Source organism: Dendrobates tinctorius, unplaced genomic scaffold (genome assembly GCF_039654945.1).
Source record: "Dendrobates tinctorius isolate UK_male_01 unplaced genomic scaffold, ASM3965494v1 ptg000027l, whole genome shotgun sequence".
In the NCBI taxonomy this organism is placed as follows: domain Eukaryota; kingdom Metazoa; phylum Chordata; class Amphibia; order Anura; family Dendrobatidae; genus Dendrobates; species Dendrobates tinctorius.
This window is the reverse complement of record NW_027361695.1, coordinates 7,874,481-7,896,852: the sequence shown is the minus strand read 5'-3', so window position 1 is coordinate 7,896,852 and position 22,372 is coordinate 7,874,481. Positions and strand designations below refer to the sequence as shown.

Genomic DNA, 22,372 nt, shown 5'->3' with positions numbered 1-22,372 from the left:
TGGTAATACTGGGTGACGCGTTTCTCCGCTTTTAAGACCTTTCGGATGTGCGATTCATATCGTTTGGACCCAATGTTAGATTAAATGTAATAAAAATAATTATTATTCTTATTATTTTACATTTAATTTAAAAGAGAAGTTTAACATTATTTATTATGAATTATATATATATATATAAATAAATATATATAAGTATTAATATATAAATAAATACAAAATAACACTATATATATGCATACATATATATATGTACATATATGTGTCATTTTTATTGAGATACATGTATATAAAAAATAATATCTAAATAAATAAAAATTACACTATATGTCTTTATATATATAAAATTAGATTATTATTATTATTATAGTTGTGTTTTTTTGGCATTTTTTTGAATGTTTCTGGTTACCGTAAGTTTCACGACGAGTCAACTTTGGTACAATGGCCACGTTGTGCCAGTGGTTAATGTCGCTTTTTTGTAAGGTGCCATTGCAATCAATGAATCCTGCCTATGTGTTTGACTGCTGGACATAAATATGTTGAGAAATTCCTTTTTATGTAGACATTGTTTTTGTCGTTTTCATCCTTGCCCGGGATACATTTGGTGGGTTTTCCATTTATCAGTGGAATCAGGATCAGTCGATCAGTCATGTCAATGTGGCATCGGTTGCCTTATGACCTTTTCGCCAGTTTCTACTGCAAAACTGGTGAGTTGGATTAAACAAAAAAAAGCAATATGCAACTTTTTCCGATCCAGGTGTTTGAAGGGTGCAGTGCAACAGCTGTTCCTCTGGATACATGTGAATGATCCCATAGCAAACTATGAGGTCAGTTCTTGCATGAGTTTCCAGATGGCCAAGTAGAAACGATGCCTTATTGAATAATCCAGTGGTCTGATTGTAAATCTGGTTTTAAGAGGAAGCCTCAACTGGGCTTTGTTATGTAAAAGTTGCCATCTAGGATTACAAAAGGGTGGTGCCATGTTGGAGAAAAAACAAAGTTTCCCCGCCCTTACGGTGCTGATGTATCAGAGCTGCCAGTGATGAGTGGTTTATAGAACACATCATGGTGACGTGACAAATGACAAAGTCTCCTATGATCTAATAAGGATTTTGCTTTACCGGGACTTTCCTTAAAAGTTTCCCTTCTGTCTCGCATTGCATGAGTTTGTAATGGTGGACCATGGACGATTACTAAAATCTTGGGGTAGATGGTGAGTTTTGATATGCTGAACTTTCCAGTATGTATTATGGTGTCTTTGGCAATGTATCGTGTGACTTCTAATCATGATATGCGGAGGAGTTGGCGTAAAATCGATGATGCGGTGGTATCGGCATTTTGATCCTGTACAATTTAATGAAAACTGTCTTGCTATATCTGATGAAGTATATGAATGCTCTCATTAACAGGAAGACATCCCTATGGACCTTCTTTCTGTCCTCCTCCATTCGTTTAGTAAATACTGACCACCATGTCCTACAAGGAAAGGTCCCTCTAAGTCAGTTGAGATAGACAGTCAATTCAAATATGACTTTTGTATGTTCTCCTCATTTGGGCATGAATTACTCCGGTGTCTTACTTCCCACCAGAAACCAATGTTGGCATCAATTAGTTGCAAGCTATAACAGTATCCAGCTATAACAGAATCCAGCTTCATGGTGCTCAGTAATTCCTCAATCTCCTGTCAATAAACTCTTGTTGGACACCTTCATCCATAGATCTAGTTATGTAACTACCACTGTGGATGCTGTAAGGACCTATCTATGAGGTCCACCACCAATTCGCTCTTAATTGTCTATCAGTGGTCTCCAATATTTGTCTTTTTAACAGTTTGGAAAAGTAAACTTTCGGAATGTCTTTAGTTGCCTGGACATACTGGAAACTGTAGTTTCCCAACAGCTGGAGAATCAAGGGTTGGAGACCCATGATTTAGACCAGTGGTTCCCAAACTCCAGTGCTCGCGGACCCCAACAGGTCATGTTTTCAGGATTTCCATAGTGTTACACATGTGAGAGAATTCGTGATGCCTTGATGATACTTCCATCACCTGTGAAATACTAAGGAAATCCTGAAAACATGACCTGTTGGGGTCCGCGAGGACTGGAGTTTGGGAACCACTGATTTAGACAATAGTATAGGATGCATGTTTGCATGCTCAGCTCGGTCATGTAGACATAGATAAAGGTGACATCCGCTTTCTAACCATCCTTACATTCTCCATATGTCTACATGTAAGATTCATAAGATTCAAGGTCCTTAGGTTCTAATAGCCTTGGGTTTCATTTCTACCATGTGTGACCCTATTAGTGGTCATGTAGAAAACAATTAAACTTGATATGTGTTCTTCATAGGTCTTTCATTTTATGGGGTAACTGTAAGATTCTGTTATAAAGTTCTGATACAATTGCTGCATATTTGCTCATAATAAGGTCTCATGACTAAACTTTCTGTTTACCAAGTTATGCTCGATTGGTAACTTTACAGCAGTTGGAAAACCAGAGGTTGGAGATGCCTGATTCACACCATCGTAAAATTTGCATTGGTGGTCAAGTCTTAGGGTCATAGTGTTGATGACCTCAGCAGCGTAAAGAGGTTGGACCACCAGAAGAAAAGTGACAAGTATCAGGGGTTCTGACTGCTAGGACTCCCACCAATCCAGAAAATCGGACGTTCCTTGTTGGAATGGAGCAATGGTCATGTCTGAACACCATCACATCTCCTTCAGTCCCATGAACAATGATTAGGGGAGTGGTGTCCATACATGACTATGACTCAGTTCCATCAGGGGACCTCAGTGCCCCATTCTCTGGCTTTGTAGGGGTCCCAGCTGTCAGACCTCTAGCGAGCAGATTCTTATCACCAATGGTGGGCCAATCTCATAGTCATCTTCAAGCGTCTTTGTGCAGATCCTAAGACCTTTAGATGACTATTCTAAGAGCGTTGACTTTGATGTCCACCCTACGGTGCGCTTAGTGATGGCTTAGAAGGCAAGGAACTATGTCACTCTTCATAGATCTACTCTTATATGGGTCAATGCCAAGTTTCCGATGGTTGTGTCTGTATCTTAAGGAAAGTGCTTATAAAGGACACCAAAAAAAAACAATGCCTATTTAACAAAAGTGAACCTGACAAACCAGAACCTATATCTATAGCAAATCTTTGGTCCCCTGCCAAGGAATAACCTTGTTTTTTCGAGGATGAAAACAACATGAATATCTCCTGATCCTCAAATCTCATCCAGATAGGAAAAACATTTGTACAATCACCAGACAGCGAAATTTTCAGTTTGTTAAAAATCAGACCTGAACAAGTGGAATTATCGAAGCAACATAGGGAAACGAGCAGACAGGCATCTTGGCAGCATTGGCTTAAGCCATAGGAATGACCTCTTTTATGAAGCAGGAGCAATAAGATGCCAAGTGCATACCAAATACTAGGGAAATGTTAAAAAAAATGACATCTTTCATTCAGGGTTGTGATGTAGATAGAGTGAAGCTTTTACATTTGCTTCATCACCTGGTTAGGAGCATCACGGCTCCCCCTCCATCGCGCCTCTTTTAGTCTCCTTCACTATAGCCTATGTGAGTAAGATTGATGGGAAGCTCACCCTAGGCAGCCAATTCCAGTCTCTTAAGAAATAATCCACAGCATTGACAGATGAGTGGAATTTGGCGATCGGTTTGTATCACTCACGAGTTGCACACCTGAAGAACAAGCCAAGGAAAATGATTTGGTAACTCTTCATGGGTCCTTGCTTTTTCGTACCATCCCATAATTAATATGCATTTCACACTTAAAAAAAAATTTCATTAAAATTCTTTAATATTTTTGGACTTCTTTGTAAATTTTTTTGACTTCCAGCAATGCTGTCATTACCATTTTCTATGGGTCGTCGCCCATCTGCGTGACTAGATTGACCCTCCATTCGGGGCGACTCCCGTGAGAGCTGTCATAAGGGTTATCACCCAGCTTTTTGAGAAGCAGATGAGTTTATGTTTGGATCGCTTTGTTGTATGCATTAATGGGTGGTGAGAGACTATCATTATGGTCATTGCTATAATTCGTTATAGGGAATGTCTGATTTGGAAAAATAATTTTTCACTACCCTGTGAAGTTATTCGAAGATAAAAGTGGGTTCCGTGAGAAAAGTGACCATAAAGAACTTCTCATTTGTTGAAGGACCTCAACACAAACAGCCCATTTATCACCATGTAATTCTTCAGTCCACCTGTGGAGGCACTGCAGGGAAATTGAACGCTTGTTGCTGATCTCTCTCTTTCTCACAGATTACAGCTAATTAGAGTTGAGCGAAACAGGTCGGTCAGATTCAAAAGTCGCCGACTTTCGCCAAAGTCCATAGCGTGAGGTCGGCCATGCGGTCGGCGAGCGCCAAAGTCGGATTTCACAGAATGCTTGCACGTGACATTTTTTTCAGTCGATGAGCAAGGACGTACACTGTGGGCAATGAGATGACGTGTGCAGCGTAGAGAGAGAGAGATTTCACGCACTTTAAAAAAGCAGTCCATTGGCATTGCAATGGGCACTTTAGTTGTGTTTCCTGTCCTCCACTCCCTGCCGACTTTACTTCCCCATTGACTTGCATTGGGTTTCGTGTTTCAGTCGGACCTCCGACTTTTCTTGATAGTCGGCCGATTTCGTTCGACTCGACTTTTGAGAAAGTCGGGTTTCATGAAACCCGACTCGACCCTAAAAAAAGGCAAAGTCGCTCATCTCTACAGCTAATTAGTGGGATCACTTGTGAGCACTTTATGGTCCTGTCTTAAAAAGAAAAAAGTTGTCCAGTGTAAGCAAACCTTTTAATGGCACTATGATTAGAGAACTTGGCCATCCAGGACTTTTTTTTTCTCTATATATGACCTGTATTTGGCCAGATTAGCCATCGCTTGGATTTCCTAAAAACAGACAGAAATAGCCAAATTTAATTCTAACAACTGATATAATAAGTCAAATTTAAGCGAGTATTTTTTTTCTTTTTTCAATTTTTTGGGAAATTCACCTCTCATTTATAAGTTATGAAAGAATAAATACAAATGAAGAATTGGAACATCTGCATTACTTTAAGTTCAACTGGAGGACCCAGCATGTAATTCTTCGTTTCCCCTCCTGGCGTGCTGCAGAGAAATTCAACACTTGCTTCCGTAATCCCTCAGTTGATCACTGGGGTCTGAGCAGCAGGACTCCGTATAATGAGGTTATTGTTGATGGGACTGTCCCAGATAAAACAATCAAATTTAAAGACCCGATTTTTGGTGATGCGCATGCTTAATTATATTTAGTAGGTAGGGATGAGCAAGTATACTGGTTAGGATTCGGTACTCGGCGAGTAATGCGGTACGCGCGGTACTCGAAACATAGTGAGTTTTTCACTACTCACCTCGCAATATTCGGCACAGTCCTGCACAGCCTGGCACAGTCCTGCACAGCCTGGCACAGTCCCGCACAGCCTGGCACAGTCCCACACAGCCCAGCACAGTTTCGCACAGCCCAGCACAGTCCCGCACAGCCTGGTACAGTCCCCGCACAGCCCAGCACAGGCAAGCACAGCCCAGCACAGGCAAGCACAGCCCAGCACAGTCCCGCACAGCCTGGTACAGTCCTCGCACAGCCCAGCACAGTCCCGCACAGCCCAGCACAGTCCCCGCACAGCCCAGCACAGTCCCCGCACAGCCCTGCACAGTCCCGCACAGCCCTGCACAGTCCCGCACAGCCTGGTACAGTCCCCACACAGCCCAGCACAGTCCCGCACAGCCCAGTGCAGGCAAGCACAGCCCAGCACAGTCCCGCACAGCCCAGCACAGTCCCGCACAGCCTGGTACACTCCCCGCACAGCCCAGCACAGTCCCGCACAGCCTGGTACTCTCCCCGCACAGCCCAGCACAGTCCCGCACAGCCCAGCACAGTCCCGCACAACCCAGCACTGTCCCGCACAGCCCTGCACAGTCCCGCACAGCCTGGTACAGTCCCCGCACAGCTCAGCACAGTCCCGCACAGCCCAGTACAGGCAAGCACAGCCCAGCACAGACCCGCACAGCCCAGCACAGTCCAGCACAGTCCCGCACAGCATTTCCCATAGACTTACATTGGATTCGCTGCTCGTTACGAGTACCCGAGTATTAGGAGGTACTCTTAACGAGTACAGCGAGTCCGAGTATTTGCACTACTCACTCATCCCTAGTAGTAGGACAAAATGGTCACATCTGTGTTGTAGTCAGTTCAACAGGAGATACCATTTGTCATTTGCTAGCTATACGGACCGGATCATTACTTTCATTTAGGTTTTTACAAGATTACATCATCCCATAATAATAAAACAGGAAAATATGCGAGATAACAACCCATTATCACCCGATGAACACAAAACATAAATTTTTCCATCAGTTTTGTTTCCACAAATGGCTGCCGATGACAGCGTGATCATATTTAAAGGAATTATGTGGCAATAGGTAAGACACTCCATCTACCGGTGACATAATGAACAATTATAACTCTATTATGGGACTAGTGTGTGATTAGCTAATTAGAAAACTGGTGATTTAATTCTTCTTCTACATTTTGCAGAGCTGATATAGCGATATGGCACTTGACTGTATACACAAGCTAAGACTACTAATTCATCATATAGTGAGGCAGGTTTATCAAAACTCCCTGAGACAGTAAAACTCCTAATGCTTTATATACTGAGGCCTACACAGTATCATGTTATTGTTATAGCGTTAGGGACTCGCCTAGTAAAGTAGATTCTCTAAGTCATAGGTTATGGTGGGTGAGCAAGCACGGACCTGAGGTGATGATACAACAGAACTGGACTTGCAAGATGATACATGGATGATCAAGGGTTTGTAGAACTGCAGATTGGCAAGCAAAGATTGAAGCAGGTGATGCATCTGGAGGGCACTTACATACAGAAAAAGCAGACAAGTATATGGAATTGAGTATTTTGAAGCAGCGATACGGTTAACCACCGGATTAGCAGAAACATGTATGCAATCAGGTATCTTGCAGCAGGGAAACAGTTAACCACAGGAGCAACAGATTTATAGTGTAAAATAGAATCATGGAAACATTAATGAAAAGAAATTAACTATTAAATTTGCAGGAACCTGTTCCAGTTGCCTTAGTATTAGTCAGTGGCCACCAGAATCCCTGCAAACCCCCCATACCCTTACCAGCATCCCTGGCTTCTCTTTTGATTATCCGGCCTAACATGATGTCATTGTTGAGGGGTGAAGCACACTTTACATCAGATCAGGCTATCTAACCAAAAAAGGATGCACAGATACTGGCAGGTAGGAGAAGGTTCTTGTCATGGTTTGAACAGGGTTCTTGCCCTGCACTCACAGGGTTAAGTGTTCGTGGCCTCTTTCTGGATCTGGGAGGGGTATTTATACTCACTCTTTACCAGGGTTCTCTGTCAGCTATACTGTTGTTCTGGTGTGTCTGACCCCTGGTGTGCGTGTATTCTGCGTTGCTTGTTTGCTTCCCGTGTATGACCCGGCCTGTTCCCTCACTCTGTACTCCGTCTCTCGTTTTGGTACTATTGTCTTCTCCGGTTCTGACCTCCTGGCGTGGCTATCATTACTCCGTTACATTTTGTCCCTGTTGTACCGTCTATTGCCCGTTCTGGTTTTCTGACCTATTGCTACGTCCTGACTATCCATTCTGTCTAACCCTTTGGTACTGTATTGCTATCTTGTGCTTTGACCCTGGCTTCATCTGGTTTCTGTCTCTGTCTATGCCCCTTGGTAACATTGTCCTGTAGTTACCTTTCTAGGAGTTTCCCTGCAGCTCCTAGATCTGTGGAGCTTAGGCCATGCCCCCAGCAGTCATGTGCTTCAGGTCCTGAAGCATGCATCATCACTGCTGCTGCCCTGCTCCACAGGTATCTTTGGGCACTGTTTTTGTACTCAGGACCCCCGCACTGGCTCAGTGAGCAAGTGCTGTGTGGGGCTCCTGACATTATAGCTGACCATTTCAGTTTTTTTTTTTCCTCTGAAGGAAAAAAAAAAGTGTGTTATCCTCATGGATCCCATACAAGCTTTGGCTGATCAGGTCAAGCACCTGACCCAAATGTTCCACAAACTTAATGTGGAACAGCGCACAATGGCCCTGACCCAGCAACAGTTGGTGGATACTGTGCAGGGGGCTGTCGCTGCAGGGGCTCCTAGTGCTGGGGATAGAGATGTGTCATTGGCATTCCCCGAATCTCCGGTCAAATTGCCAGACCTTTTCTCAGGGGATAAAAAGGAGTTCAGGTCTTTCAGAGAAGGATGCAAGCTTTTTTTTTCTCTGAGGCCCCGCTCCTCCGGGGATGAGTTCCAGAGGGTGGGGGGTCGTCATTTCCCTACTTTGGGGGGCTCCACAGGCATGGGCTTTCTCTCTCTCTCTTCCTCTGCTCCTGAACGTATGTCTGTGAATTTGTTCTTTGAGGCTCTGGGGCACATTTATGATGAGCCTGATAGAGTACGTCAGGCAGAGGATATGGTGATGAGTGTGACACAGGGGAGGCACTCTGCTGAATGGTTCTACTCTGAGTTCAGATGCTGGGCAGCGGTGGTCTCCTGGAATGATACTGCCCTTCGGGGTTTGTTCTGTAGAGGCCTGTCCGAACGTTTGAAAGATGCCCTAGCCCTTCATCCTCCACCGGATTCTTTGGAGGACGCTGTGATCCAGGCTGTCCGCATGGACCGTAGGCTGCAGGCAAGAGGGGTCATGCTGCAGGAGACCCCTTTATTCTCCAATCTGAGAGACTCTGCATCTAGTCCTGAGCCCATGGAGGTTGGTGCCACGTCATTGGAGGAAAAAGAGAGGAGACACCGTAGAAACAACCAGTTGTGCTTTTACTGTGGATCCGCTGGACATTGGAGAAGGAACTGTCCTTCTTGCCCTTCTTCAGTGAGCCGTCAGGTAAACGACTGAGTCTGGGTAACAATCGAGGAGGTTGCCCAGACTCCCAGGTAACCTTTTCCTCACTTACTAAAATTCTGCTTCCGAATTCACTGATTAGGGCCTTGGTATGGGGTAAGAAACAACCTAGAATAAGGCCTAAAACCTTGCAAAGACCAATGGATGAGGGGGGACTGGCACTACCAAATCCGGAACTGTATTTTTTAGCTGCCCAAAGTCAACATCTCAGAGGGTGGTCTAATCAAGAGAAGGCAGGCGTCAGAGGAGTGCTGGAATACGTACTAAATAGAAGCCCGTTGATACTTGGCCTAGAGGATGGGAAGATGGGTGTAATGGGAGACGGGTGTCCCACTTTGCGACTCTTACAAGACCTGTGGAACAGACTAAAGAGGTGAGAGGGGTGACCGGGTTGACTAGATTCACAGTTATATGGGATAATAGTAACCTCCCAGAGATTCAGAAACTTGGGAGACTGGAAGGCTGGAAACGTAGGGGGCTGACATTAATGTCTCAAATTATGGGTAACGGGGAGCTGAGACCGTTTGTGCAATTACAGCGTGAGTTTCAGTTGCCGGATTCTGAATGGTACCACTACTCTCAGATACGGCATGCAATTACAGCTCAAAAACTTTCCAGAAACCTGCAGATACAATCTGACATAGTGTTGGACTGTATATGTGGTGGTGATGGACTTACAAAAGGGGTAATGTCTAACACCTACAAAGATATATTGCATACACATTTAATGGGGTTCCCACTTAAAGCAAGATCCAAATGGGAGGGAGAGATTGGGGTGATGACTGACGAGGTATGGGACAGCGTCCTAGAATATGTCCCCAAACTCACTATGAGTGAATCAGCTAGGTTGTCCCATCTTTATGTGATCCATCGTGTGTACCGTACCCCCCTTCTGATGTTTACAATGGGGCTGAGGGACAACTCTGACTGTCCAAGATGTGGGAGGTCTGATGCCGGAATCCTTCATATGATGTGGACTTGTCCCAGGCTATCTGCGTTCTGGTTTAATGTCATTAACAGAATAGAAGGGGCTTACGGAAGTGTTATACCCAAAAACCCATTGGTCTGCATACTGAGATATGTGGAGGAAATTGAAATAGTTAATAGTGCAAAGCTTGCTATAGCCAGACTACTATATGTAGCAAGGAAGCTGATTGCGAGGAACTGGATCAGGAAAGAACCACCTTCTGGGAGAGAGTTTGTGAAACAGGTGTCTTGTATCATCCGGCTGGAGGAAAGGATATATGCTAAAAGAGGCAATTCTAAAACCTATGAGAGGTTGTGGAATCCCTGGTTACAATACGGTACAGTTAACTGATGGGAATGTGCTATATTTTACAATGCTGGTGTTGTGGATAGACCATTAATACCCGGACATAGGAACATTTCTGTTTTGTATGGTTTGATTGACAATATGGGTAAAAAGGATGACTAATGGTAAATTACGGTGTAAGAGAAATCTTATGGAGAAGAGATATATGCTGTCTACATGGGGGTGGGGGGGGGGTGGGGAGGGGACAGGGATGTTCAATTTGTAAATCTATTGTTTGTGGAAGATTTACTGTATATTCTGTATTTTGAATTCTGATTAATAAAAATCTATTTGTTAAAAAAAAAAAAAATTTCTGTTTCCGGTGGAACTGGAACTTACAGGCGGTCTGGTTGGGACTACCGCCTTTGTTGACTGTGGTTCTTCTATTAATCTGATCGATGCCAAAGTTGTGACTTTTCATAAGATAGGGACAGTCAGGTTAAAAGATCCTGTTAAAATTGTGGCAATTGATTCTTCTCCTATCACCCAGGAGGGAATTTGTTTCATGACTGATACCTTTTCTCTGAAAGTGGGTTCCACTCATGTGGAAAAATTAAGGTGTTTTGTTCTAAATAATCTGCCGGCTGGACTGGTACTGGGTATGCCTTGGCTTCAACGTCACAATCCTACTATTGACTGGGTCACGGGGGAGATCATTCAGTGGGGTTGTATGGCTAACGGTCTATGTTGTAACTTGACAACTCTTGTCACCCCAGTAAAATCTGTGTCAGTGTCGTCTGTCGATCTGGAAGGTATTCCGGAGTACCTGAAAGATTTTGAAGACGTATTTTCTGAACGTGAGGCTGAGGCGCTACCACCACATAGACCCTTTGATTGTGCCATTAATCTAGTCCCTGGAGCCAAGTTACCCAAGGCTCGCCTGTTCAATTTGTCTGGGCCCGAACGCCTAGCCATGAAGGAGTACATTACCGAGAGTCTCCGCAAAGGGCATATTAGGCCTTCTGTTTCACCTGTGGCAGCGGGCTTCTTTTTTGTTAAGAAAAAAGATGGTGGTTTGCGGCCGTGCCTCGACTTTCGGGAATTAAACAAAATTACTGTGAAAAATACATACCCTCTCCCCCTAATTCCTGATCTATGTAACCAACTCACCGGGGCCACGTGGTTCTCTAAACTGGATTTACGTGGGGCATATAACCTTATAAGAGTCCGGGAAGGGGACAAATGGAAAACAGCATTCCTGACGACTGAAGTGCTGTTCGAAAACTTGGTTATGCCCTTTGGTCTCACCAACGCTCCTGCTGTTTTTCAGAATTTTATTAATGTAATTTTCTCTGATTTAATTGGTCGTTTTGTGGTTATCTATCTGGATGACATTCTGGTGTACTCGGTGGACAGTCAATCTCACTTGCACCATTTGCGGATGGTTCTCATGAGACTGAGGGAGAATCATTTGTATGCCAAGTTGGAAAAATGCTCATTTTTCATGCAAGAAGTATCCTTTCTGGGGTTGATTGTGTCAGGAGAGGGGTTCCGCATGGATCCTAAGAAGGTCCAGGCTGTTACGGAGTGGGTGCAGCCTCATGACTTGAAAGGGTTGCTGCGATTTTTGGGCTTTGCCAACTTCTATAGGAAATTTATTAAGGGCTTCTCGTAGGTGGTAAAGCCTCTAACGGACCTCACTCTCAAGGGAGCTGATGTAAAAAATTGGTCTGTAGCTGCAAAAAATTCTTTCATGACGTTAAAAAAGTGCTTTTCTTCAGCCCCTGTATTGGTACAACCCGTCCCATCAAGACCTTTTGTCGTGGAGGTTGACGCCTCGGAAGTAGGGGTGGGGGCAGTTTGTCTCAGGGCCCTCCTACCCTTTCTAATCTGAGGCCTTGCGCCTTCTTCTCTAAAAAATGTTCCTCTGCAGAGAGAAATTACGATGAATAGAGAGTTGTTGGCGGTAAAGTTGGCTTTTGAAGAATGGATGCATTTCCTGGAGAGGGCTGTTCATCCCATTACAGTCATCACTGATCACAAAATTTTGGCCTATATCGAGTCTGCCAAGAGACTGAACCCCAGGCAGGCTCGGTGGGCGCTTTTTTTTTCTCGATTTCAGTTTACCATCATATTCCGCCCGGGATCTAAAAACATCAAGGCTGATGCCTTATCCCAAAGCTTTGATTCAGTGTCCCCTCCAGAACCTCTCTCCTCCATTCTTCAGCCAGGAGTAGTGGTAGCCGAAATCTCATCTGAGTTACAGAGAGGGATTTTGGAGGCCCAGGCTCGGGCTCCTGGTGGTAAACCCCCGGGTAAATTGTTTGCACCGGAACGTTTCCGTCTCGGACTTATGCAGGAATTTCACGATTCTATGTTGAGTGCTCATCCTGGGATTGCAGCTACCCGGGGGGCAATTGCGAGGGATTTCTGGTGGCCCTCTATGGTAACAGATATTAAAAAGTTTGCGACCGCATGTGGGGTGTGCGCTCGTTCTATAAGTTCTCAGGTCCAGCAAGCTGGGGAATTGGTGCCTTTGCCAATTCCGGATAGACCATGGACACATTTGTCCATGGATTTTATCACAAATCTTCCTCCTTCCAGGGACAACTCTGTGATATGGGTGGTGGTGGATAGGTTTTCAAAACAAGCCCACTTTGTACCTCTCCCCGCATTACCATCTGCTGAAACCCTGGCCCGCTTATTTATGCAGCATATAATTAGGTTGCATGGAGTGCCTATGAATGTGCTGTCAGACAGAGGGGTACAGTTTGTAGCCAGGTTCTGGAGGGCTTTTTGCAAAAAGCTGGGGATTTCGTTGTCCTTCTCCTCTGCCTACCACCCAGAGTCTAATGGAAAGACGGAGGGCACGAACCAATCGATGGAGCAGATTCTGAGATGCTTGGCCTCTTCCAGGCAGCAGGACTGGTGTGAGGTATTGCCCATGGCAGTTTGCATTCAACGGTCGTATGAGTCAATCTACTGGGAAGTCTCCCTTTCAGGTCAACTATGGGTTTATCCCACATTTTGGAGAGTTTTCCTGCATGGATTCAGGTTGTCCTGGAGCTGAGGGTACGACACAATGTCTTAGAATTCTTTGGAGGGAGGTTCAGAGGAATATTTCCAAGGCCCAGGAAAACTATAAGCGGCTTGCTGACAGGAGGAGGGGGACAGGTCCAGCATTTGCAGTAGGGGAGAAGGTGTGACTATCCACCCGCAATATCAAGCTTAAGATACCATCTATAAAGCTGGGCCCCAAGTTTATTGGCCCATACAAAGTTGTGGAGGTTGTTAACCCAGTAGCCTACCGACTGCAGCTGCCCACCTCCTTTAAAATTTCTGATGTCTTCCACAGGTCCCTGTTAAAGCCTGTAGGGACGGTGAGAGAGGATCCCTCATCAAATGCTCCGCCAGTGCTGGTAGAGGGGCAGCTGGAGTATGAAGTAGGGCACATTGTTGACTCTCGGTGGGTGCGCCGGAGACTCCAGTATCTGATACACTGGAAGGGGTACTCTCTGGAGGATCGTTCATGGGTTTCGGCCAGTTCGGTGCATGCCGATCGTCTGGTGCGGGCTTTCCACGCCAGATACCCAGACAAGCCTGGGGGTCCAGTGGCCCCCCGTTAAGAGGGGGGTACTGTCATGGTTTGAACAGGGTTCTTGCCCTGCACTCACAGGGTTAAGTGTTCGTGGCCTCTTTCTGGATCTGGGAGGGGTATTTATACTCACTCTTTACCAGGGTTCTCTGTCAGCTATACTGTTGTCCTGGTGTGTCTGACCCCTGGTGTGCGTGTATTCTGCATTGCTCGTTTGCTTCCCGTGTATGACCCGGCCTGTTCCCTCACTCTGTCCTCCGTCTCTCGCTTTGGTACTATTGTCTTCTCCGGTTCTGACCTCCTGGCTTGGCTATCATTACTCTGTTACAGTTTGTCCCTATTGTACCGTCTATTGCCCGTTCTGGTTTTTCTGATCTATTGCTACGTCCTGACTATCCATTCTGTCTAACCCTTTGTTACTGTATTGCTATCTTGTGCTTTGACCCTGGCTTCATCTGGTTTCTGTTTCTGTCTATGCCCCTTGGTAACATTGTCCTGTAGTTACCTTTCTAGGAGTTTCCCTGCAGCTCCTAGATCTGTGGAGCTTAGGCCACGCCCCGAGCAGTCTTGTGCTTCAGGTCCTGATACTCTGAAGCACGCATCGTCACTGCTGCTGCCCTACTCCACAGGTATCTTTGGGCACTGTTTTTGTACTCAGGACACCTGCACTGGCTCAGTGAGCAAGTGCAGTGTGGGGCTCTTGACAGTTCTAAGGACCCCATTCCTGTGGACATAGATTACTGATGTGGCATCTTGGCTAGGGTTATGCAAATCAATTTGTTAATCTCTGGTATTGCACAATTAAACCGGTGCATTTGGTAAGCAGAAATTATCTTGTAACTTGTAGCTTGACTAAGCAGAGCTTTTTAGTAGAGACGAGTTAGTAACTTGTGGCTGCTTGGCTCAGCAGAGATTTGAACAACAGGATTCACTGGACTGAGTAAGGAAGTGGTAGTTGGTTGTGGGAAAGCAGACAGAAGTTGTAGGGAGGATAATTAGCTATCTGGATGGATCAGAGTATAGTGGAAGATGAGGGTAACGCCTGCAAATGCTCGTGGTATCAAGGTAGACTTCCTGAATACTCAGGCAACTCATGACTGCCTGAGCTGGCTTTCAAAGGCCTTTGGGTGTTGGCATCAGACATGCTTGCTAGGTTAGCAGTATAACCAGTTGCAAACTAGCACAGATGGAGCTCACTGTAGGAGAAGGAAGTAAGGGTTGGCACTGGAGCCGGGACAGATGAGCAAAGATGATGGTTAGAGTTCATCATTCCCTCTACACCCTTCAAAAACTCAAAATTTGCCTCGAGATATTTCTGCTGTTTGAATGTAGATTAAACCCTCAGAGCAATTTATCTCGGTTGGCCCAAGTAACTCCAATTCAACACTTCCTTTGGTTAGTTTCTAACAACAATGGTGACCCCATAGCACAGATCACAATGGGTACTTCATTACATTGTTTTTTTCCCATCTACTACACTTTCATATTGACCCTTAGGCCAATTCCATACACCAGTTATACAAATTCTGCAGTTATACTGGATGAAGGAGTTGTGCACAGGCTGCTGCTGCCCATTTGCCAAGGGGGAATGGGTCTTTTTTCTCCAACGGCCTTATCGCAGCCCATGATCTGCCCATATGACATGTCCAATGTTAATTTCCCCCAACATCTGTCATCAGCAAGAGTTGAAAAACCCTTATACACATTAGATAGTCAGAGCTAAAATGGGTGGGTTTCGCCAGTATGAATGGCTACCTTTAAGTGTTGTTCCCTAAATTCCCATACACGTAACTTGTGGATCACTGGGGTCCAGGTACATCCTCTGATCCCAAGAACGGAGCCATGAATTATCTGCGTGCCACCACTTCATTCATTATATGGGACTGATGGAGATAGACAAGCGATGTACTTGGCCATCTCCTCCAGTCCCATAGACAAGGAATGTAGCAGTGGTTCACATGTGAGGCTACCACACAATTCCAACCGGGCATTGTAATGCAAAGTTCTTAGGAAAGAGGATTGTCTCGGAGATCAGGAAGTCATCATCTACCCTGCGGATAGGTGAGAACTTTATATGTTTTGGAGTAACGCTTTAAGTGGCATTAAAAATGACTGACGTCTCCTCACCAGACCTCTGCTTGCTTAACTGGGAAAATAAATGTGACACAACCGCTAATGTCGGATTGCCCATATTCATTTTTATTAAAAGCTAAATAAGATCAACAGGCCGTGTTAAGAGTCATCTGTGCTCAACAGAAAACCTAGAGAACCCTGTAATTACTCCGCGTCTTTTAGTCAAGGAACATCTGAATTTGTAGTCACCAAGGACTTTTACATTATTCATCCAGAAGTCCCTTGTGTCCGAGTTTTCCTCTATCAGCATGGATTGTTAGCTTGAAGCATGTATTCTTGATCATACCCCTGCGTACACCATGTTAAAGATAGGGAAACATGACGCATACAGATTGCTGCGGATGAAATGCTGCGCAAACAGACGCAAATGTGAAACCAGCCTTATGTCACTACTGAAGCCCTTTAATTTTGTCACCCAGAAAAATTCCTATTTTATTGCTCTTTCAGAGTATCATGCTCCAGGACTGCCTCTCCCTCACATAGTATGATATTCCCATGGTGTCCTCTTCCCCACAATTCCCCCACTTTCACAGTATGATGACCCCACAGTGCCGTCAGCAAAGTATGATGCCACAGTGCTCCACACACACAATATTGAGCCCACAACATAGTATGATGTCTCTGCAGTGACCCTCAACACAGTATAATACTGCACACAGCCCCCAACATACTATGATGCCATCACAGTGACCCTCAAAACAGTATAATAACCCCCACACAGCATGATCCCCATAGTTCCCCCACACACAGTGTGATACATCCACAACTCCTCTCACAGTATGATGCCCTACACTCAGTATGATGCCCCCACAGCCCCTACACAGCATGAATCCCCACACTCAGTATGATGCCCCCACAGCCCCAACACAGTATGATTCCCCACACTCAGTATGATTCCCCACACTCAGTATGATGCCCCCACAGCCCCAACACCGTATGATGCCGCCACAGTTCCAATACAGTATGATTTCCCACACTCAGTATGATGCCCATACAGTCCCAACACAGTATGATTCTCCACATCTAGTATAATGTCACCACAGCCCCAACACAGTATGAATTCCCACACTCAGTATGATGCCCCCACAGCCCCAACACAGTATGATTCTCCACACCTAGTATAATGTCACCACAGCCCCAACACAGTATGAATCCCCACACTCAGTATGATGCCCACAAAAACCCCACACAGTATGAATCCCCATACTCCGTATGATGCCCCCAAAGCCCCAACACAGTATGAATCCCCACACTCAGTATGATGCCCACAAAAACCCCACACAGTATGAATCCCCATACTCCGTATGATGCCCCCAAAGCCCCAACACAGTATGAATCCCCACACTCAGTATGATGCCCACAAAAACCCCACACAGTATGAATCCCCATACTCCGTATGATGCCCCCAAAGCCCCAACACAGTATGAATCCCTGCACTCAGTATGATGCCCCCAAAGCCCCAACACAGTATGAATCCCTGCACTCAGTATGATGCCCCCAAAGCCCCAACACAGTATGAATCCCCACACTCAGTATGATGCCCCTAAAGCCCCAACACAGTATGAATCCCCACACTCAGTATGATGCCCCCAAAGCCCCAACACAGTATGAATCCCCGCACTCAGTATGATGCCCCCACAGCCCCTACACAGTATGAATCCCCGCACTCAGTATAATGCCCCCAAAGCCCCAACACAGTATGAATCACCACACTCAGTATGATGCCCCCACAGCCCCTACACAGTACGAATCCCCGCACTTAGTATAATGCCCCCACAGCCCAAACACAGTATGAATCCACACCAGGGGTGGATTAGGGGTAGCAAGGGCCCCGGGCTGTTCAGACTCTGTGGGCGCCCCAGTCATGTGACGGGGTCATGCGACGGGGTCATCATTATAATTATTATTATTATGGAGCCTCCATAACTGCATAGGAATTACAAGGCAGAAAGTACTTAGAAGTGAACTTCAACCCCAAGGACCAGTGAGCAGCACCTGTGCTCTGCTGACTCCTGCCCGTCACTTACTGATGGATTATCCCAAGTCCTAAGGAAAGCGAAAGCGAGTTTTCTGATCTCTCCCGCATTCCATCATACTGTTCACCCTGTGGGGACCCCTGAGAGCACACACAGTAGGTGATGGTGCATCACTGTCCTGTCACAGCCATGCTCGATGCCCATGCCATGACACCTGTCACTCGGTCCCGCCCCCTGCCGGGCTCTCACCTTGACAGAGTCCACCGGATACATGAATGTGTGCTCCAGAATGCCAGCCACATCCCCGGCCATCATGTGCGTCAGCAGAGAGACTCCCTCCGGTAAGCTCTCGTATTCGTCACCTTCGCCCGGCAAGGCGGGAACTCCCTCCCTTGCTTCCATTGAGAGACCGGGGCTCCGTAGCTCCATGGAGTTAACAGACATCGGAGAACAGTGTCAAAGACACCGCACTGAACTTGCTCACTGAGCCAGTGTGCGTGTCCTGAGTAAAGCGAACTCTGCTCAAAGCTACCTGTGGAGCGGGCAGCAACCGAATAGATGCGTACTTCAGAGCCGCAGGACCTGAAGCACGTGACTGCTAGAGGCGTGGCCTAAACTCCAGAGAGCTAGGAGCTGCAAGACAATTCCTAGCCGGATAACTGTGAGACAAAGTTACCCAGGGGCATAGACAGTGAGAATAGTCAGGACGTAGCCAATGAGTCACACACAGAGATAGCTGCAAGGTACCAAAGGGGGCGAGCAGAGAGTAGTCAGGTCACAGGCAATGAGTCATACACAGATAATAACGCAGTACAAAATCAACAGGCAAACTCACAATGGGAAACAGAGCCGAGTCAGAACCATATAAACAAGCAATAGCAACAAACAGGCACACGGGGGTCAGCACACTAGGCCAAAGGCAAAAGTATAACTGGCAGGGATTGAAGCTACCCAGGGGTTTATGGAGCTCTCCCAGAACCAGAAAGAGGCCACAATCATTAACCCCAAGTGTGCAGGTCAAAACCTGCACAGAGCTCCAGACATTAACCCCCGGTGTGCAGCTCAAAAACCTGCACTGGGATCATGACAGTACCCCCCTCTCAAAGGGGGGCCTCTGGACCCCCAGGCTTCCCCGGGTACTTGGTATGGAACGCCTGAACCAGGCGATCTGCATGTACCGAGCGAGCAGGGACCCATGAGCGCTCTTCTGGTCCATATCCCTTCCAGTGGACCAGGTACTGCAAAGAGTGGCGCACCCGCCGAGAGTCCACAATATGTCTGACCTCATACTCCAATTGACCCTCCACCAGCACTGGAGGAACAACAGTCTCAGAGTTCTCTTTGACAGATCCTGCTGGTTTCAACAGAGACTTATGGAACACATTAGATATTTTTAAGGAGGCGGGGAGACGCAACCTATATGCCACAGGGTTGACTATCTCCATAATCTCGTACGGACCAATGAACTTTGGTCCCAACTTAACTGATGGTACCTTTAAGTTGATGTTACGCGTGGAGAGCCAAACCTTCTCTCCCACCTGAAACATGTCTCCCGAGGCTCTCTTTTTGTCCGCAAAATATTTGTATCTCCCCTGGGCCCGAGAGATATTACGCCGGACTTCAGCCCAGAGGTTTTTTAACCATTGAACGGACCCCTCTGCTCCTGGACAACCGGAATCCACCCGAGAAAACTCCCCAAAATGCGGATTAAAGCCATAGTTAATCAGGAATGGGGACATGTTGGTGGACTGACTGGGGACATGTTGGTGGACTGACTCACCCGGTTGCTAAAAGCGAATTCAGCCAACGGTAACGCATCACACCAATCCTCCTGTCTGGCGGAGGTCAGACACCTGAGAATTTGTTCCAGGGATTGATTGGTGCGTTCTGTCTGACCATTGCTCTCCGGGTGATATGCCGACGAGAAGGAGAGTGAGATGCCCAATTTCATACAGAACGCCCTCCAAAATTTGGCCACAAACTGCACACCTCTGTCAGACACAACATTCAGGGGTACCCCATGCAATCGGACCACATGCTGCACAAACAACCTTGACAATGTTTCTGCTGAAGGTAATGCTGCCAAGGGAATGAAATGGGCCTGTTTAGAAAATCTATCCACCACCACCCAGATCACGGTATTGCCCCTGGAAGGTGGAAGGCCGGTAATAAAATCCATGGAAAGATGAGTCCATGGCCTATCAGGAACCGGTAAAGGTATGAGTTCCCCAGCCGGTCGGTTATGCGAGCTTTTGGAACGGGCACACATGCCACAAGCAGAAACAAATTCCTTGACATCGGACCTTAATGAAGGCCACCAAAAACCCCTGGCTACTGCCTCTCTAGTGGCCGTGATACCTGGATGAGCACTCAGCCTAGAATCATGAAACTCCTGCAGAAGTCTAGGCCGCAATGCATCTGGAACAAACAGTTTATCGCTTGGCCTGGTTGCCGGAGCTAGGGCCTGAGCCCTTAGGATTTCTTGTTCCAACTCAGTTGAGACCCCCGCCACTACCACCCCTGGGGGAAGAATGGAGGACGGCGGCTCAGGGGGAGACACTGGATCAAAACTTCTGCACAGGGCATCCGCTTTAACATTTTTGGACCCCGGTCGAAAAGTAATTGAGAACTGAAATCGTGAAAAAAAAAGTGACCAACTGGCCTGTCTAGGAGTAAGCCTCTTAGGAGTAAGCCTCTTATTTTTGTGATCCGTGACAACCGTGATAGGGTGAGCCGCCCCTTCCAAAAAGTGCCTCCATTCCTCAAACGCCAGCTTGACCGCAAGAATTTCTCTATTGCCTACATCATAGTTTTTCTCAGCTGAAGAGAACTTCTTGGAGAAGAAGGCACAGGGTTTGAGATTGGTAAGGGTGGCCGGACCCTGGGACAGCACAGCCCCCATCCCCACTTCAGAAGCATCCACCTCCACAATGAATGGTTTGGACGGGTCAGGTTGCACCAACACCGGGGCAGACATAAAACATTTCTTAATCGCTGAGAAGGATTCCTTAGCGAGTACAGACCAATTTTTTACATCAGCTCCCTTCTGGGTAAGATCCGTGAGTGGTTTAACCACTTGTGAGAAACCTTTAATGAATCTCCAGTAATAGTTCGCAAATCCTAAGAAGCGCTGGAGCCCCTTGAGATCTCGAGGCTGAACCCAGTCAGCGATCGCCAGCACCTTCTTAGGATCCATAAGAAACCCCTCACAGGACACAATCAACCCCAAAAAAGACAGCTCCTGTACAAAAAACGAACATTTTTCCAATTTGGCGAACAATTGGTTCTCCCTGAGTCTCTGGAGAACTGTCTTTAGATGTTGCAAGTGAGATTGACTGTCCGGGGAATACACCAAAATATCATCCAAATAAATAATAACAAAACGGCCTATCAGATCAGAAAACACAACATTGATGAAATTTTGAAAATAGTGGGTGCATTAGTTAACCCAAATGGCATTACCAGGTTCTCAAAGAGTCATTCTGATGTGAGGAATGCCGTTTTCCACTCGTCCCCTTCCCGAACCCTTATCAGATTGTAGGCCCCCCGCAGATCTAACTTGGAGAACCATTGGGCCCCAGCTAACTGGTTACATAAGTCTGGGATGAGGGGAAGCGGGTAAGAGTTCCTAACCGTTATCTTGTTCAGTTCCCGAAAGTCGAGGCACGGCCGCAAACCACCATCTTTTTTCTTCACAAAGAAGAACCCTGCTGCCACAGGTGACACAGAAGGCCTGATATGCCCTTTGCGGAGACTCTCAGCTATGTACTCCTTCATGGCTTGGCGCTCAGGCCCAGACAAATTGAACAATCGAGCCTTAGGTAACTTGGCTCCGGGTACTAAATCAATGGCACAATCATAGGGTCTATGTGGTGGCAGCGCCTCAGCCTCACTTTCGGAAAAAACGTCTTCGAAATCTTTCAGGTACTCCGGAATACCTTCCAGATCGACAGACGACACAGACACGGATTTAACAGCGTTAACAAGATGTCCCCGGTTACCACATTTATTATTGCATCCCCATTGAGTGATTTCCACTGTAACCCAATCAATGGTAGGATTATGGCGTTGAAGCCAAGGCATCCCCAGTACCAGTCCTGCAGGCAAGTTATCTAGCACCAGACAACTTAGTTTCTCCACATGAGTGGAACCCACTTTTAGAGAAAAAAGTTCAGACCTGCAACAGATACGGTCTTGGGTAAGAGGAGATGAGTCAATTGCCACAAGTTTAACAGGATCGTGAAGCCTGACTGTCCCTATCTTATTAAGAGTCATAACCTTGGTATCAATCAGGTTCACAGCCGAACCGCAGTCAATAAAAGCAGTAGTCTGAACAGGACCATAACCAAGTTCCAGTTCCACCTGCAGCACCATTTTTGCACATGAGGAAAATTGTACCTGAAGGTCTGGGTAGCCTCCTCGATTACTACCCAGACCTAGTCATTTCCCGCCATCTTGGAGGATGATGGACAGGAG

At 46.3% G+C, this 22,372-nt stretch overlaps 1 protein-coding gene across 2 annotated transcripts in view; it reads left to right on the top strand.

Moving 5' to 3' along the window:
* The window catches only part of TAFA1 (TAFA chemokine like family member 1), a 641,958-nt gene that overhangs the window by 4,191 nt on the left and 615,395 nt on the right, over positions 1 to 22,372 (top strand). The window lies entirely within an intron of this gene.